At 34.3% G+C, this 5,150-nt stretch overlaps 1 long non-coding RNA gene across 1 annotated transcript; it reads right to left on the bottom strand.

The window, feature by feature from the left end:
* Positions 1-432: 432 nt before the first annotated feature.
* Positions 433-3,422, bottom strand: LOC127702922 (uncharacterized). Its single transcript, XR_007982569.1, has 2 exons — positions 3,335-3,422; positions 433-550 (listed from the first exon to the last, which is right to left on the bottom strand). It is a non-coding gene; the product is annotated as an uncharacterized LOC127702922 (long non-coding RNA).
* Between the last annotated feature and the right edge of the window lie 1,728 nt (positions 3,423-5,150).

Genomic DNA, 5,150 nt, shown 5'->3' with positions numbered 1-5,150 from the left:
CAGACAATAAACAAGAACAACATCTATCTAAAATTGTTTGATGTTTTGAAATTAGTTTAGTCATTGTTATGTAGAAGACATGCAAAACCAAAAAGATATTTGAAAAAAAAATCCTTTGAAATCAAAATAAACCATTAAAACAAAAATGAAAACGAATGTTTGTCATATCCTTAAGTAACAGTTTAAAATAAAAAAAAAATAAAACATAAACGAATACAAGAATCTTTCTGTTTTAATGTATGTGCTGTAATTGCTTTGCAAAATGTCGACTTACGTTTGTGTGTTTTTTTCAATTCAGTTGTATTTTTACACAAGCTAGTTAAATATCAGTATTAGTTTCGTGATTTAAATATATAGTCATGCCATCCCTGAAAGGATTATTATAACGGATATGAAGTTATAATTTGATTTTAACTACTATGACCCTTACTCCTCTCACACAGCTGTCCATTCCAGAAGTCCTGTTGACAGCAAACACAGTGATTTGTTCTGCACTGGAGCGTTGCTTTACATTCAAGTGATGAATTACAGAGGGCATTCTCTTCTTTTTCTGGAAGTGCATTATAAATTTTCAAATCATAAATATCTGAAGTTTTATTAAGTACATCAACAGTGGCCCAATATGCATTGTATCACTTTGTTTTAGTATTATTGTTTGCATTTCGTACTTCCAATTCCATTTTATCATACGTACATTTATTGAACTGTTTTCCATTTTGTTTTAAATTGCTAGTCATGAATTTTCAATTTACAATTATAACCTCCAAATTCACAATCAAAGTATATATATATTTTTAAATTCTTATTCAAATTTGGTTTAATATGTTTCTCTGCTATATATATATATGTAATTATTCCTGCTCATATTTTATAAATTCTAGAACCCTGTTCGTGGCAAGGTGTTTCGACGCCAATCGCTATTGATAAGGGTTGGTAGTGTTCCTGCATGAGATCGGTGGTTAACTTTGAGTAGTCCGGTTACGTCCGACAATTATAAACAGGGATCCTTCATATAGCAAAGTACACTTAAAATTGCGGTAAATACCAACAAACTGGAAAGAAATATTTTTCCAAAATTACTTTATGGCGTTAGGGTGCTTTGTCATTAACGTGTACACCGAACGAAATTCTACCAAGCATTTTCGGGATCCAGTTTATGATGTCGTGCTGTATAGAGACATTAATATATACAATAATATATTGAATAACAATACTTTTGGGAATACACTACGTTGGGATGCAGACACAAAATTGACCAACGCACAACGCTAATAACCGTTTATATATAAAGTCCGTCAAAAGTTAAGCACCACCTAAATATAACTGGCAATAGTTTTTTAACTATTGCGAAAAAAATATTTATGTTTGGTGTTATAAATTGCCTATAACATACACTAAGAAAATTCATTACGACCAAAAAAAAATAAACTCCGATAAACACACCAAGAAATTTTTTATTAAAGGTCATCTACACTTTTTCGAATACACTGTTTCGATGCCTTTAAATCATCGTCCTACTGTCCCGCGTACAGGTTAAATTTGACCTTCACCAAGTCACTGTGAAATATGGCAAGAGGTAAGTTATATGTGACTGAACCTTGACAAGCAACTGACATGTCAAATGCCAGTAGGAGCACTAGTTGCATAGGTAACCATTTCAATGTTAAACACACCGTCATTGTCAGATTTGTACAACGTCATGTTGACACAGGAACTGTAAATGATAGACCAAGGTCCGGAAGACCCCGTTAAACTACCGATCGTGATGACAGACTCTTTATTGGTTGTGCTAAAGCCAACCCATTTACTCCTGCCCCACAACTTAGACACCACTGGCGTCAAGGTGGTCATGTTAGTGTTCGAACATTGGTCCGTGGACTTCATAGAGGCTACATAAGAGCACGTCGTGTTGTCAAGAGACCTGCCCTAACAGCCAGGCACCGTATAATCAGGTTTCAAAGGGCTAATGACCATCGACGCTGGAACATGAGAAGCTGGCAAAATGTTCATTGCTTAAATGAGAGTAAGTTTCTGTTACGACCAATAGACGGCAGAATACGAGTTGGTCGTGGAAATAAAACTGCTAATGACCAAACAAAATTTGCCCAACGGCTGCATACGTTGCTGGTGGTGTTACAGTATGGGGTTTCTTCTCATACTGTTGTAAGGTGGGTATGCATATTCTGCAGGGTAACATGAACGGACAGACATACAGGGATTTGGTGCTTAGAAACATTGTAGTCCCTCATTTTGATAATTCTCCACTTGCTTCAAGACCCTTGTGCATGTTCGACAATGCTAGACCACACAGGGCAGGGATTGTAACCGAGTACAAAGAATACAAAGAGCAAGAAGCCATTGACACTATCTTTTGGCCTCCCATGTCTCCAGACATGAACCCTATCGAACATGTCTGGGATGTATTTGGCAGAAATCTCAATCGCAGAGATCCACCTTTGCAAATCTTAGCGATTGAAGAAGCGCAATTGTTGCTGAATGTAATAAATTTGCTCAACTAAACTTCAGAAGGCTTGTACAGAGTATGAGACTCCGTGTTATGGAACTGTACCGGAAGAGAGGGTGTTACACATCCTATATTGACTCAAATATTGACATTAAATTTGCCGAACATACTAAAAATTATTTGTAGAGATTTTAATGATATTGGGTGATTAATTGTTGTATAAAAATAAAATCACAGTGAAACTTAAATTCCGTTTCTGATTTGTGTAATTTTCACTATTTCTATGAACGCAAATTTCAAATGCATAGAACCTGCATAGGTGAACAAACTTAAGTCTACGGTTTGTTTATGGTATATGTTAGCAAAATTGCTACATGAATATTTTCTCTTTTTCGAGGATTAACTGATTTTTTTAAATGAAACAAATTTCGATGCAATAAAAATAGGTGGTGCTTAACTTTTGGCGGACTGTATAGTTGGAATTCATCAGTACTAAAAAGTAAAATAACAAAACTACCGAACTCCAAGGAAAATTCAAATCTGAAAGTCTGTTATAAAATGTCAAAATCAAAAGCTCAAACGAATAGAAAACAACTGTCATATCCCTCACTTGTTACAGGCATTTCCTTATGTAGACAATGGTGGATTAAACCTGGTTTAATAGCTAGCTAAACCTCTCACTTGTATGACAGTCGCATACAATTCCATTATTTAAACGTTTTCTGGTCCTTTTTAATATAAAGTTTGAAAAAGACAATATGAAATAAATCATGACGTTTACTTTAAATTGATGTTAGTTGTATTTCATAAATGGAATTCCCGGAAGACTTTCCAATTTACCATAAAATATGTAGGACAATAAATTCATACTTATGGAACACGTTGATCCTGTCCAGTAATCGGAAGAAGCACACTGACATACGCTTCTAGCACAATATAAATTGGTTTCACATTCCTCCTCTTTGGTACATACATTGTTTACAGATTTTCCTAAAAAACATATTTAGTACGTAACTAGAATCATAGTTAACACTTGTGTTCTAACACCCTATCGAACTTATACATTTTAGCATTCAACGAAGTCATGTTTTTCTCTGACTCGTTGTGATGTACTCTAAGATCAGTACATTTTGTATGTTGTCTAAGTGTTAGTGTTTTGTACTTCGTGTTTATCTAATGAGTCAAAACCTTTTCAACTGATGTTTCAATTTGTTCTTATGTTGAGCTGTCACACCACTGTCTCAGGTTGTTAGGAGGGTTAAACGCTCAGAAGAAGTTTTGTCTGGCTTTTGAATATTCGGCTCTGACTGTTCCTGATGAAGGTTAATCGAAAAAGCGCTTCGAACGCATCACGTTTTGTTTTTATTTTTTTTCTCAAATTATGAACTATGAATTCAGTTGCTGTCTTGTGCTGCTGTCTGTCATTTCTTTTGATTCAATAATCAACATATATAAAGTGTTCTCCTTTTTTTTTTAATTATGTCATATCTAGGCTTTTTATAGTTTTCTATATTCAATGGGACTTGGTAATTGTTGAAGGCCATACGGCGACCTATAATTGCGTACAACCACACAATTTAGTCTCTGGCGGATATTTGTCTCATTGGCGATCATTCTACATCTTCTCTTTATTCTTGTAGAAGACTTTACGTAGAAAATAAAAGGATATGGAATAATGTACATGGGACAAAATCGCACACAATATATAGAAAAAATGAAAAAAATATCAATGAACAGGGCTCTTATTCCTGTTCTTCATATTGACATTTGATGTAGGGTCTTCAACAATGAACGAATCATTCATAACCTACAACAAGGTCAAGACAGCCCCTAGCGTCGACTTAAGCGGTACTATTGATAAAAATAAACCACAGTTCCCCTTCCTGCTCCCCACCCGCCTCGGAGTGCCAACTTGTGTGATGCTTGTGTACGACGGTTCTCTAGCCGAAAGCACCAGGGATACAAGAAAAGTGCAGTAATTTTGAAAGACATCGAAAGCCGCTAAAATATGCTTTGAAGTTACACATGTCGGGAGCGGTCAATGATTTACATAATTTATATTGTAATATGCCTGTTTATCGTGAGAAAAATTGAATTTATATCTGTAATATATAATTTTGGAAAGAAACTATTCACTTTTGCTGTTATTTTTATTTACGTTAAATTAATGAACGGATATCCATCTAATCAGTAAAAAAACGCCAAAAAGTTAACGAAAAAGATAATTTCATTCAAGAGTCATGGCAAAATACAACATATTTGGCAAATTATACTATTTGCATTGCAATTGCAAATAGTTATTTTAAAGCACTAAGTATGCGAGTATAAAAAAAACAAAAATATTTTTCAAATCGTAAAAATAAAAAGCATTTATTATATACTTTGCGGTCTAGTACATAGGTGTTCAATCACGGTATATTGACATATCAATGAATATCTTACTTGGATAACATTTGGAGTTGTCCAAGTACTCAGATTCTGAACACTGACAAAGATGTTCCCTACATTCCAGATTTTCTGCACATTCAATATAGGAACCACATGAGTGTCCATTTATTTTTTCTGCAATGAAATAATCACTGTCATGTCAACTTTTAAAGGCTCGTGATTAAAAAAAAACTTTAAATCATTCAGAGATGTGAAATAATAATACAGATTAACGGCATTACATACGTATATCCTGTTA

Source organism: Mytilus californianus, unplaced genomic scaffold (assembly GCF_021869535.1).
Source record: "Mytilus californianus isolate M0D057914Y unplaced genomic scaffold, xbMytCali1.0.p SCAF_5, whole genome shotgun sequence".
Taxonomy (NCBI): domain Eukaryota; kingdom Metazoa; phylum Mollusca; class Bivalvia; order Mytilida; family Mytilidae; genus Mytilus; species Mytilus californianus.
This window is presented reverse-complemented; position numbering and strand designations above follow the sequence as displayed.